Source organism: Chiloscyllium plagiosum, unplaced genomic scaffold (genome assembly GCF_037043375.1).
Source record: "Chiloscyllium plagiosum isolate Xiang-an unplaced genomic scaffold, Cpla_swu_hap1 HiC_scaffold_43, whole genome shotgun sequence".
NCBI lineage: Eukaryota > Metazoa > Chordata > Chondrichthyes > Orectolobiformes > Hemiscylliidae > Chiloscyllium > Chiloscyllium plagiosum.
Window position 1 is genome coordinate 30,972,007 of NW_028270181.1, and position 13,990 is coordinate 30,985,996.

General features: G+C 43.2%; 1 long non-coding RNA gene across 2 annotated transcripts in view; it reads right to left on the reverse strand.

Moving 5' to 3' along the window:
* Window positions 1-1,665: 1,665 nt before the first annotated feature.
* Window positions 1,666-13,990, reverse strand: part of LOC122541695 (uncharacterized) — a 38,937-nt gene continuing 26,612 nt past the window's right edge. The window contains exons 4-6 of one of the 2 annotated variants that reach the window (XR_015754275.1): window positions 12,522-12,821; window positions 4,320-4,358; window positions 1,666-1,720 (exon numbers count right to left, since the gene is read on the reverse strand). This is a non-coding gene — a long non-coding RNA (uncharacterized LOC122541695). Of the gene's footprint in view, window positions 1,721-4,319; window positions 4,359-12,218; window positions 12,822-13,990 lie in introns of those variants that run through there. The other variant, XR_015754274.1, reaches the window with a different exon arrangement.

Below are 13,990 nucleotides of genomic sequence, written 5' to 3' on the forward strand. Positions count from 1 at the left end.
GCCACCGTGCCGCCCCTCAGGGCAGCAGGGACAGAACTCTGAGCTGGAAGGAGTCTTACAGCACAGGAGAAGATGGTGGTGATTGTTGGAGGTCAAACATCTTCAGCTGCCTCATCAACAACCTTTCCTCCATCATGAGGTCAGAAGTGGAGATGTTTCCTAATAAATGCAAGGTGTTCGAGAGTAGACTGATGGGGCAATATTTGTGACTCCTCAGATACCTGAAGCAGTTTATATCCATATCTTCAAGGCACCTTCACCTTCATACCATAAGTCAGGAATGTGATGGAATACTCCCCACTTGCCTGGGTGCATGCAGCTCCAACAACACAAGAAGCTTGACACCATCCAGGACAAAGTAGTTATTCAATCCACAAATCTTCACTCACTCCACCACTGACACCCAGTTGCAGTGTGTCCCCATCTGTACGACATGCTGCAAAAATTTGCCAAGCTCCTTTGACAGCTCCTTCCAAACTTTAGAGGCAAAATACAAAAAGGCAAGACAGCCTCAGGCGACTGATTGTGTGGAGTTTGCACATTCTCCCATGTCTGCGTGGGTTTCTTCCGGGTGCTCCGGTTTCCTCCCACAGTCCAAAAATGTGCAGGTTAGGTGAATTGGCCATGCTAAATTGACCGTAGTGTTAGGTGAAGGGGTAAATGTAGGGGAATGGGTCTGGGTGGGTTGTGCTTTGGCAGGTCGGTGTGGACTTGTTGGGCCGAAGGGCCTGTTTCCACACTGTAAGTAATCTAGTAATCTAATGTTGCGAGCATCCAGACAGGCTAAAAATGTGCGAGATGGTTCAGTGTGTGAGCTAGGTGCCTATCTCCAAGTGCAAAGTATCCTTGCAGCAGCAGTGAAATGCTAGTTGAGCTCCAAGGTACAGCAATGAAGTGCGGAAGAATGGTGTAAATTGGTGGGAAGTTGTCGTGAGGATTCTGAGAGGCTGGCACAGAGTCACAAGCAGCTCGCTGAACTTGCTAAGTACCCGCTCAGACGTTCAGTCAGGAATTGTCAACATCTTTACTACACATTATAAGATAGGAAGCTGAATATTAATAGACGAGTGAAGTGAAGCACTGAAGTGTTAATGAGGCTGTTAACAAGCAATAATCTACTAAAAAGCATCTCACTGCTGCCTACCAGGAATCTTGTTCCGATGCCCAAAATATAGTTGGAAAATGCAGCTAGCGACCTCCAATTTACAGACAGTCACTGGACTTCTCGTGCAATTCTCCCAGGTTTTTTACTATTGCACATGTTGTTCAGGCCCCTTTATGATTTACCTCAATGTTTTGAGTCCACTATGATTCTTCTTTGGAAAAAATCTCACCCACTTACCTCACACACTTACTTTCTCTTCATTACTGCAGTTACTATTGTAAAAAGCAAAGGTGGCTTGGCATCCAATGCAGTTCCTGCATGGCGATGGAAGGCTCTCAGAACAGATATGCTCTGCTTTTCTCAAGAGGCCCGATTTGACATTCTGGACCAGAAAAACTTAATCTCACCTCACAGATAGTGCCAGACTTTCAGGTTTTCTCCAGCATATTGATATTATTTTCATTCTCCTGTAGGTCATGAGCATCACTGGCTGCACTAGCATTTATTGCCCATCCCTCGTTGCACCTGAGAGGGTAGTTGTGAGTTGCCCTCTTGAATTGTTGTAGTCCAAGTGCTGTAGGTAGACCCACAATGCCTATGTAGAGGGATAGTTTTCTGTAAAAGATACAACACATATCAAAAATCGCCAAAAATCTAAACAAAGTAGGTCAAAAGTAACAAAAACTGAGAATAAAATCAATATCATTATAATTATTGCATACAGTTCTGGTACATTTTGGAAAGGATGTGGAAGCATTGGAAAGAGTGCAGAGAAGTTTACCAGGAAGTTGCCTGGTATGGAGGGAAGGTCTTATGAGGAAAGACTGAGAGACTTGAGGCTGTTTTCATTAAAAATAAGAAGATTGAGAGGTGACTTAATAGAGGCTTATAAGATGATCAGAGGATTAGGTAGGGTGGACCTTTTCCCTCGGATGGTGATGGCTAGCATGAGGGGACATAACTTTAAATTGAGGGGGTGATAGATACAGGACAGATGTCAGAGGTAGTTTCTTTACTCAGATAGTGAGGGTGTTGAACGAACTGCTTGCAGCAGTAGTAGACTTGCCAACCTTAAGGGCATTTAAATGCTCAATATATAGATGATAGTGGAATGGTGTAGATTGGATGGGCTTTAGATTGGTTTCACAGGTTGGCACAACATCGAGGGTCAAAGGGCCTGTTTTGTGCTGTTATGTTCTATGTTCCATCCTTCACTTGTGTATTTTCTCACCATTCTATGGTGAGAATGATTAAATGATTTCCAAGGCACAGCAGGAGTCCCTTCTTCCCTTGTCCCACCTCCATGTTCTATTCCATAACTCTGGAAGTTCCTCATCATCACTTGTCTGACTCCAACTTTAAAATTTATTGATGGAATTCAGCTGCTACCTTCTCAGGTAGAACAGTCCAGATGCTGCCAAATGTCTGAGTGTAAACCTGTAATGGTCAAATATGTATTTAAAGCAAGAGGCAAGTGCTCCAATTGCTTGTTAATTATTTTAGTAAGTGTAAATCCCCAGAGCGAAGCCATTTACTGAGTCCAATCTGATCAGCGCTATGTGTAATCTGCAGAGGGGACACTCCTTGGTAATGTGCAACATTGTTGCTTGTCTCAGCAAGTGGATTAAGGGTTTATAGTGCGGTGGTAAGTGTCCCTACCTCTAATCTGGAAGGTCAGGCTCAAATCCGACTTGCTCTAGAGGTGTGTAATAACTAAATTCATCTAGTCCCATTTGCCAGCATTTGCATACATCCCTCTTCCTATTTGTATAGCCATCCCAATGCCTTGCAGATGTTGCAAGTGCACCCGCCTCCACCACTTCCTCTGGCAGCTCATTCCATACACACACCACCCTCTGCATGAAAAAGTTGCCCTTTCAGTCCTTTTTAAACCTTTTCCCTCTCTCCCTAAACCTATACCCTCTAGGTTAGGACTCCCCTGCCTTGGGAAAAAGACCTTGACTATTCACCTTATCCATGCCCTTCATGGTTTTATAAACTCTATAAGTTCACCCCTCAGCCTCTGACACTCCAGCGAAAATAACTCCAGGCTTGTTCAACCTTCCCCATAGCTCAAACCCTAAAATCGCAGCAAGTTTAACACCCTTTCAAGTTTAACACCATCTTTCCTATTGCAGGTATTTAAAATGATTCCCCTATATAAAATTGCTTTCTTAAATATGAGCAATAATAAGTCAGACATTTGTAAATCAGGGACCCTCTGTGATAGGAATAACTACAAACCAGCCAATGTCATTATTGCTCAATATTCTGTACCATGTAGTCCTCTCAAAGATTTGCATCTCTTCCACCATAAGTTACAGTGTGAGATTTCAGCGCCTTATATTTATAAAGGATTTGATATCAAAGCAGTTTACAGATCTTGGAGGACCTTTGACAGTCACTGTTGCTATTCTGATAAACCTGACATTCATCCACCAGCACAGCTCCTAAATAATCGTCAAGTCATGGCCAGGTTATCTGTTCATTTCTGTTGTATTAATCAATGAAAGAATATTGACCAGGACTCCAAAGGAAATTCCCACTCATCCTGAATATTACCATGGGGTTTTGACATGCTCCTGAGCCAGAGAAAAAGGCAAGTGTAAGCTGATTTAATGACCATCTGAAACATGCTATCTTCAAAAATGTGGCATTCCTTAAATGCTGTGATGAAAACATATTGGTGGTTATTTATAAAATATGTATTTAAACCCCTGGAATGGTCTGTAATTTTTGTTTATGTTCCTTGAGTTGGAAATTCTAGCAGGACATTTCATTTTAAAGAGTCCATTTTATAAATTGATAGGAATCCATTTTAGGCTCACAATGAAAACATGTGATTAAAGGAAGTTGTTGGAGATTTTTCCAAAAAGACAGAATCTGGAGAATGTCAACAAGGCATCAGAAGTCTCCAAGGACCATTTGCAAGGCCACACCCTTGCCGTCATTCACAATAGCCTTGTGTATTTCTAACTTTTTGACACATATGTCTTTGCTTACAATTACTGTATTCGTTAGGACAGTTTTGTCTGGGGACCTACTCTCTGGAGTGCTCTGTTGATATAAGTTAGCATAAGTTAAGAGTGGGAGTCTTGGAGGAGATCATGTAAGAAGTGTTAGTTGATGATTAAAAAAAAGCCAGGACTATTGTAAGGATATCAGGGAAGACCCTGTGACTGAGCTCAGAAACTAATATGAGGTCTCCACCTACCCTTGCATTGTTGTGTGTTCTTTGCCAGCAACATAAAATCTGGAAATGAAAACGCTGCATTTAGAATTTCCATTTTTGGCATGAAAACAGCAGTTTGGAGCTGACCCATTGCCATTTGGAAGCTCCGCGTGGGATACAGTTCCATTGCACGTTCAGAGTGCCCGAATCCAGTTCTCAACAACACTGTGGGCGGAACTCCCCTCTTAATATTATGCCATTTATTCTGAATCTAAACCTTTAGGTTACACAAGAGGAAGCAGCTTCTCCCTATTTATTTGATCACAGTCGTTCTTCACTTTAAACACCTTCATTAAGTCTTTCTTTATCCTTTTATGGTCTAAGAAGAATAATCCCAGCCCGCCAGAAGATATCTAAAATTGCTCACCTCATTTCATCAACATGAATCACTGTGCCTTGCTTTGCGTTACCTAAGCATCCTATGATCTGTCTGCTTCTGTTTGCAATGATCTGCCTGTACTGCTCACAAAACAAAACTTTCCCTTCACTTAGGTACATGTGACTATAATAAATCGAATCAAGTTTAATCAAATCAATCCCTTGTGCAGTGCCCACAATTCTACACAACACTGCAACTAATCCAACCAGGTCTACCCAACAAGTGTTTTTGTATTTACAGTCAGCGCAGCAACCGATTGGAAAATAACAAGCTCTAAGAATCAGCAAAGGGAAGTAATGAACAGCTCATCATTTTTATATGAGGGACAAATAGTGGTCAAAAATCTGGCAACAAGCTTCTTACTAAATCTTCAAAGTAGGTAGCCCATGGGATCTCTTGCATCCAACTTCATATTTACACTTTTGCTTTGCGAAGAGTGAGATGTGATCCCATTAAAACACATAAAACTCAAACAGGGATTCCTCCCACAGTCCAACGTCATGCAGGTTAGGTAGATTGGCCATGCTAGGTTGTCCATTGTGTCCAGGCAGGTACTGATTAGATGGATTAGCCATGGGAAAACACAGGGTTACAGGGATAGGGTGGGGGGGGGGGGGTTGGTGGGATGCTCATCGGAGGGTCGTGTGGACTCAATGGGCCAAATAGCCTGCTTCCACACTGTCGGATTCTATGATTTTTATGACGTGGCAGCGTTGATGTAGATAGGATGAGAAGATCATTTAGGGCTGAGATGAGAAGGAATTTCTTCCCTCAGAGGATGGTGTACCGTTAGAATTCTCTATCCTGAGGGCTGTGGAAGAGCATGGTTCAAGGCAGAAATCAATAAATTATGGGTTACTAATGGCACAAAGCGATACGGATATAGTGGGTGGAAATGATGTAGAAGTAAATGATCCACCATGAAAGGTTTGAATGGAGAATCAGGCTTGAGGGGCTGAATGGCCTAGTCCTGCTCTTTTTTTCCTATGTTTCTGCCCCGTTCCGACTGCCTGCGACTCTGTTTCTATTGGTGTGAGCATGTACCACCCATATAGATGGGACTCTGTGGGTAAAACATTGCCTCCTGAGTTAAGAACTTGTGGTTTGTCTCATTTTGCTCATTTTAGGACACATTTACAGCCAGCTATGATTTGAGAGTGAGTACATTTTTTAAAATATGTCTGGCTGAAAATGCTTTGGGACGCCTTGGACATAAATATTGACTTCCTGTCATGTTCAGACTGGAGACATTCTTTGCACAGATTAGAGAAACAGGCCATTCAACCCAAATGGTTAATGGTTAACAGTTCAGAGGAGGTTTACTAGAGTAATACGTGGAATGAGTCGAAGAGTGTGGTGCTGGAAAAGCACAGCAGGCCAGGCAGCATCCGAGAGCAGGAGAGTCGACGTTTCGAGCATAAGCTCTTCATCAGCTCTTAGAAAAGCACAGAAGGTCAGGCAGCATCCGAGAGGATTGGGAATCCTGATGAAGGGCTTATGCCCGAACCATCAATTCTCCTGCTCTCAAATGTTGCTTAACCTGTTGCGCTTTTCCAGTACCACACTCTTGACTCTGATCTCCAGCCCTCTGCAGTTCTACTGGCCTAGTGTTGTTCATATTGTCAAATTCTGGCACTTACCCTCCACATAAGCCTCTTCCCACAACTTTTAGTTTAACTATTCTCTCGGTAAGTAAGTTTCTCCTGAATTCCCTTTTGGGTTTATTAATGATTGTCTTTTACATTTATGACCACCTGACCTTGACATCCCCACAATGGGAAACATTTTCTGATTATTTCCTTTATCAAACCTCAAATTCACAGGAATCTGCACCTGAGCTGAAAGATGATAATAAATTCCTGTCTGTTTGCACCAAAGCAGGCGTTGTAGGTAAACTGTGGGAGGCGCAAGATCTCCCTTCAATCAGCATTTGGTTCAATCTCAGCCACCAGCCTCTTAAACAAGGCTGACCTCTAGTGTCCCAAATATAAATTTCAGCCAAACTCGAAATAATTGACTAATAATGGTTGGTGCTGGACTCCCCAGTATCTGAAGATTAAAAGGTTGTGAGAGGGGGTGTGGGCAGTGATGGCAATAAAAACGCTGAGCTGGAGTTTACTTTGACATTTTCACCCAATATTTTGCTCCTTTTTGTTTTGACTTGGCTCTAACTCTATGTAAGTCAGACAGGCAGGAGGCTGGAAGAACATAAGCCAGGCAGCATCAGGAGGTGGAGAAGTCAACGGTTCGAGTGTAACCCTTTGTTTGTCTCTAACGTCATGTAAAGCTCTCAGACACAAGGTTGTGGGTTCCAATCCCACTCCAGATACTTGAACACAAAGTCTAGACTGACATTTGAATGCGTAACTGAGGGAGAGCTGCACTCTTCGAGTACCATCGTTTGACTGAGATATTATACCAAGGCCCTGTGTGCCTTCTCAAGTGGATTTGAAAGACTCTCTAGAGAACCAGGTGATTAGGGGCATCCTCCCGGATGTCTTGGGTGATATTTAGCCCTCAACCAACATCACAATCGTTATTAGCATTGCTCCTTCACAGCTCCAGGGACCCAGGTTCGATCCCACCCTCAAACAACTGTCTGTATGGAGTTTGCGCATCCTCCTGTGTCTGTATAGGTTTCCGTTGGGTGCTCCAGTTTCCTCCCACAGTCCAAAGATGTGCAAGTTGGGTGGATTGGCTATGCTAAAATACCCATTGTGTCCAGGAATGTGCAGGTTATTTGGGTTGGCCATGGGGAATGCAAGGTGGATGGATGCTCTTCGGAGGATTGGTGTGGACTCGATGGGTCGAATGGCCTGTTTCTACACTGTAGGGATTCTTCTTCTACGAGATCATCATTTCACCACAATTACTGTTACTGAAATCTTGCTGTGCACAAACTGGCTGCCAATTTTTCGACATCACAAAAGTGGCTGCACAGTGTTTTGTGAGATCCTGTAAAAATGTCATTTGCCTCTCTGTACAAGAGCAATGATAAACTAGATTGAGTTCAAATTATTTGGTTATACCTGTTGGTAAAGTTCTCATAAGACAAAAGGTTTTTTTTCCTTTTATGGGCTGTGGATATTGTTAACAAGCATCTTGTCAGTCAAATCTTATTGGCTATGTCATGAATATGCAACATAAGATCGTAAGAAATGGGAACAGGAGTAGGCCCCTTGAGCCTGCTCCATCATTCAATAGGATCATGACTGGCTTGATAGTCTTCACATCCACTTTCCTGCATTTTCCCCATAACCTTTGATTCCCTGACTGATCGAGCATCCATCTCAGTCTTAAATATACACAAGGACTTTACAAGATAATTTTGTTTTATAGGGAGGAATCATATAGGGACCCTGAGTTATGGCAAAATATGTGGCAGAATTGAGCAAGTATCTCACTCCACCTTTATGCTATTACCAAATGGGGAAGCCAGTTTATCACTAAGTACTGGTGAGTTGACAGCTAAGGGGGTTATTGCTTGCCAAACACCTTATTGACAGTCCAACTCTCATTATTAATGTTCAGCTTTCTGTCTTAGCTACCTCACCAAACAAGCTAGAAATCAAGAAAACTTGATACTGAAACCAAAGCGTGATCTGACAAATTCACCACTTATTCTGAAGGACTTCCATGTTGGACATCAAATACCAGCATCTCAGGACAAACTCCATAGGCACCAGGCACACAGATTCTATGTCCATGGACATTAGCATCCAACATATGCCAGCTTCTAAGAGCCCTCATGGTATATCTCCAATCCTCCTACAGGATGTGGCTTGATATTAAGATGAAGGAGTGTACTGTACCTTTAAGACAGATTAAATGCTGTTTTGCACTGAGAGCTTACAAGCACCTGTCATATGACTAACTAGCAGTCTCAGAGTGTACTGGAAAATAGAAAATATGTAACAATTGGCTGTGATATAGATACCTGAATTGGTTGCTGTTTTGACAACAATTGGCAAAGGAATTAAACAAATATTTCGCATCACTCTTTACAGTAAAATACATTTCAAATATCCCATTAATATTAAAAAAATACAGGAGATGAATGAAATACCATCACTAAAGAAATAGTATTAAGCAAACTAATAGGGCTAAAGACAAGTAAGTCCCTGGTCCTTATGGCTTCCATCCTAAGATCCCAAAAGAGGTAGCTACAGAGATAGTGGGTGCATTGGTTGTAACTTTTCAAAAGTCCTTGAATTCTGGCAAAGTACCAGAGGATTGGAAAACTGCCAATATGACAGCCTTATTCAAAAAGGGAGGGAGGCAAAAAGTGGGTAACTATAGGTCGATTAGCATGACATCAACTGTTTAAAAAATGGTAGAATCAAGTATTTAGGAATCAATGGGCAGGAAACCACTGGCTAGTCGGGATAAGGGTTTTGTTTATCAGATTGGCAACCTCTGACCAATAAGGTTTCACAGGGATCAGGGCTGGGAAGGGAGAACAAGGTATCATTTAAATGGAGAAAAACTGCAGAAAGCTGCCACATAAAGAGTCTTGGGAGACTTGTGCACAAAACACAGAGACCGAGCACACAGTTGCAGCAGGTAATCAGGAAATGCTCGTGGAATGTTGGCCCTTATTTCAAGGGAATCTTTTTGCAACTGTACGAGGTGCTGGAGAGACCACATCTGAGGTACTACGAGCAGTTCTGGTCCCTTTATTTAAGTAAAAATATTATTTCATTGGAGGCAGTTGAGAGATTGTTCACTAGAATGACCCCTGATATGGAGGGAAGGCCAAACTGTTTGGGACTCTACTCACTGGAATTTAGAAGAATGAGAGGTGACTCACTGAAGCAAATAGGTTTCTTAGAGAATGCGAGGACAGAAGAATCTGGAGAGTCAGATTTGAAAAGTATGGTGTTGGATAAGCACAGCAGGTCAGGCAGCATCCAAGGAGCAGGACAGTCAACGTTTTGGGCATCAGCCCTTCATCAGGAATCAGATATTAGGGCGACCAGAACTGCACATAGTATCTAAATGTGGAATCAAGGACACTGTGTGCTCAGGGACACACACCCAGTTCATGGACTAGACCAGGCTGAATCTTCAGGCTCCTCATTCACTGTCAACCCATCTAATGCTCACAGCATTGTCACCTTGCATTGGCTTGTCTTGCCTTTTAGCACTTTGCCTCCTCAGCCAGAATTACCAGGCTCATATTACTTCTGTCTTTAGCACAAATGCAATTTAAAGTAGCTTGTCATGGTTGTCAGCAGGCCTCAATCCAGTCAAGAGAGATGTGGCCTTTACAGCAGGTGCAGTGCAGTGCAATAAGTCAAGGGCAGCCTCCAATACCAGACCAGGAAGTTTGACACAATTATCCAACCGCTCAGGAAACATTTCTTTCTTAACCTACAATATCTTCTAAATTGTCTGTTTGCAACTCACAGAATACCGACAGATCTGGATAGAGTGGACATGGAGAAGATATTTCCACTCGTAGAGTTCAGGACTCAGAGGCACAAACTCAGAGTGAAGGGACAACTCTTTAGAGCAGAGGTGAAGAAGAATCTCTTCAGCCAGAGGGTGGTAGCTCTGTGGAACTCATTGCCATAAAAGGCTGTGGAGACCAAGTCATTAGGTGTATTTAAGACAGAAATAAATAGGTTCTTGATTAGTAAAAGTGATTAAGGATTACGGGGAGAAGGCAGGAGAATGGGTTCGAGAAACATATCAGCCTCAATCAAATGATGGAGTAGACTCGATGGACGAATAACCTAATGCTGGTCTATATCTTATGGTCTTGTGATCTCAATGAGCCATATTTGTAGCACTCTGCTCCCCCTGCTGGATGTTTATTATGCTTCTGGTTCTGCTTAAACAATGAAATGTGGCTGATGATATTGATTTGAACTCCTATGGCAGGTTGGCAGGCTTTTGGATGGGTTATGAAACTATTGTGGAGCTTGCCCATTCAACCATGTCAGATTGTTCCCTTCCAGAATTGACTAATTTTTGGTCCTGATTCTACCTACTTCTTGAAGACCAATTGACTTGCTCGCTCTAAAGTAAAGTCTTCTCATTCCTTACATGGACTACTATATGGTTTTTATTTTAATTTACCCTTCAAAGCACTGTAATCACAACACCCTGCTAGATAATATAAGTCCATTACAAAGGCTTTTAATTATTTTTTTCATACACGACAAAACTGATTAAATCTCACAGTTCTATCCCCAAATTTCTTCTGGGACTTAAGTACATATTAAATGATTTAATCAATTCTTTGTCTATTCAGAATGTCATCAGGTATTAGACTTGCAGCACATAAAAATATGCAGACTTGATGGTGCTGCTACTTCACATAAAAGTGTAAAGTGACTCAATAGAGGCATAAAGTTACATGGTATAGAAACAGGTCCTTTGGTCCCCTGGTGCTCACCTTCCACCCTACCAACCTTCGCATAAACCAAATCATCCGCCGACATTTCCACCACCTCCAAACAGACCCCACCACCAGGGATATATTTCCCTCCCCACCCCTTTCCGCCTTCCGCAAAGACCGTTCCCTCCGTGACTACCTGATCAGGTCCACGCCCCCCTACGACCCACCCTCCCATCCTGGCACTTTCCCCTGCCACCGCAGGAACTGTAAAACCTGTGCCCACACCTCCTCCCTCACCTCTATCCAAGGCCCTAAAGGAGCCTTCCACATCCATCAAAGTTTTACCTGCACATCCACTAATATCATTTATTGTATCCGTTGCTCCCGATGCGGTCTCCTCTACATTGGGGAGACTGGGCGCCTCCTAGCAGAGCGCTTTAGGGAACATCTCCGAGACACCCGCACCAATCACCCCGTGGCCCAACATTTCAACTCCCCCTCCCACTCTGCCGAGGACATGGAGGTCCTGGGCCTCCTTCACCGCCGCTCCCTCACCACCAGACACCTGGAGGAAGAACGCCTCATCTTCCGCCTCGGAACACTTCAACCCCAGGGCATCAATGTGGACTTCAACAGCTTCCTCATTTCCCCTTCCCCCACCTCATCCTAGTTTCAAACTTCCAGCCCGCACTGTCCCCTTGACCTGTCCGGACTTGTCCGACCTGCCTAGCTCCTTTTCCACCTATCCACTCCACCCTCTCCTCCCTGACCTATCACCTTCATCTCCTCCCCCACTCACCTATTGTACTCTATGCTACTTTCTCCCCACCCCCACCCTCCTCTAGCTTATCTCTCCACGCTTCAGGCTCTCTGCCTTTATTCCTGATGAAGGGCTTTCGCCCGAAACGTCGATTTTGCTGCTCGTCGGATGCTGCCTGAATTGCTGTGCTCTTCCAGCACCACTGATCCAGAATCTGGTTTCCAGCATCTGCAGTCATTGTTTTTACCTCCACTATGTCCATGCTGACCAATAATCACCAAACTGCACTAATCCCATTTACCTGCAGTTGGTCCATAGCCTACTATGCCCTCAGTGATGCGCACATACACTCTCTCTCTTTCTCCCCCACACAACCAATAATGAATGAGGAGAGTCAATGGTGAATTAGTCTTTATTGTTGGGGAATTGGAGGACACACTTTGGGGAGGTTTTGCTGTGATGAGACAATGGTTACCATGAACAAATTCAAAATGGCAAAATAGTACCGTTGGAAATTTACAAATATTTTGTGAGCAGGCAGGGAAGGAGGGAGAGAGTGCGAGTGATATAGTTTTGCAACTGCTTCCAAAGTTTGTACTTCTGGACTTATTGTGAGGTTTTCATGTTATTAAATGGTTGAGGTAATGGCAATGACCCAAACAGAATTGCCATTCCTGCAGACAATTGCTCCGGACTGACCTGGCCAAGTTTATCCTCCTTATTGTCAAAGTATTCCCAATTCTGTGTTTCTTGTTGGTTTGTGGCTGAGCTTTGAAGTCAATAGAGGTTCTTTTTCCTTTCCTTCAGAGTCTTCTCATTCTGTAGCACTGTAATCAAAGTCTCCTTGCTTTCATAATAGTCTCATCTTCCAGGATCTTCTTACTCTTAAAATGTTCTGATATGTTAGCATGTCTTCAGAGCATTCCTGCTTTTTTATTCAGCTGCACCTTTTGAAGTTTGTTGCAGTCCTGTTTTGCCTTTGGCTAGGTTGGTGGATATCTGAAACAAACAGAAACAGAAATTGCTAGAGAAACTCAGCAGGTCTGGCAGCACCCATGGACAGAAAACAGTATCAACATTTCAAGTACAATGACTCTTCTTCATAACTGATAGCAGCTTGGAAAAGTTGGTACTTATGCTGATAACAGGGGTGGTACAGGAGGAAAAGGGATGGATAGGTGAAGAGGGATCCTGAGTTCTGTTTGTAACAATGACTCCAAGCTGCCAGTTGCCTGCCACTTCAATGCTTCACCTTGGGTCCTGTGCCAACATTTCTGTCTCAGGTCTGCTGCAGTGTTCCAGTCAAGTCAACATAAGCTGGAGAAACATTATCATCTGCTTAGGCACCTTACAGCCTTCAGGACTCAACATCGATTTTAACAATTTTAGAGCATGAGCAACCCCTTCCTTTTCTATTACCTAACCCCAATACGACGGGTCCTGTCAGGAAATGGGTTGCTTTCAGTACAGCCAATCCATTTTGAACCACTCTTAGCCCCTCATTATCACCTATTTAGCTTATCTTCTTCCTTAACTTACTATCAACAATCCCTTTGACTAGACAGCTTTTTTCTTTCTCTCTCTGGGTATAAAAGCAGATATAAGGAAACTCCAAAGAGAGAAATGCAATACAAACTGAATTGTAATCTCCTGTGACTATGTCAGATTGTGAACATTGAAGGGAGAAAAGACAGCAGTCTGGCTAAGAGATTCCTGAAGAAGGGCCTGTGCCCGAAACGTCGAATCTCCTGTTCCCTGGATGCTGCCTGACCTGCTGTGCTGTTCCAGCAATAAAGTTTCAACTTTGATCTCCAGCATCTGCAGACCTCACTTTCTCCTGGCTAAGAGATTGGTCTGTATTTTCCACTTTAAAAACGTTTTTCAAAAAGCTGGTCTCCCTGGTCCGTGTGTGCTAGTGGGCTGAGGTACATATGTCTACTCACCTGGATTCAAGTTCTAGTGTCTTGTGAAAGACACAGTTAAAGAGCCTTCTACTAGTCACCCGTACATTGCAGAGCTAAAGGACTCTCTCACTCTGGTTTACTAACCAACCTCCAGCATTCAATCAAAAGGGAACAAGACAAAATAATTTCAGTTAACTCGCAAAGCCAAGTTGCTCAACTATCTACTCTTCACAAATAACCAGTGATTGATCCATATATGATCAG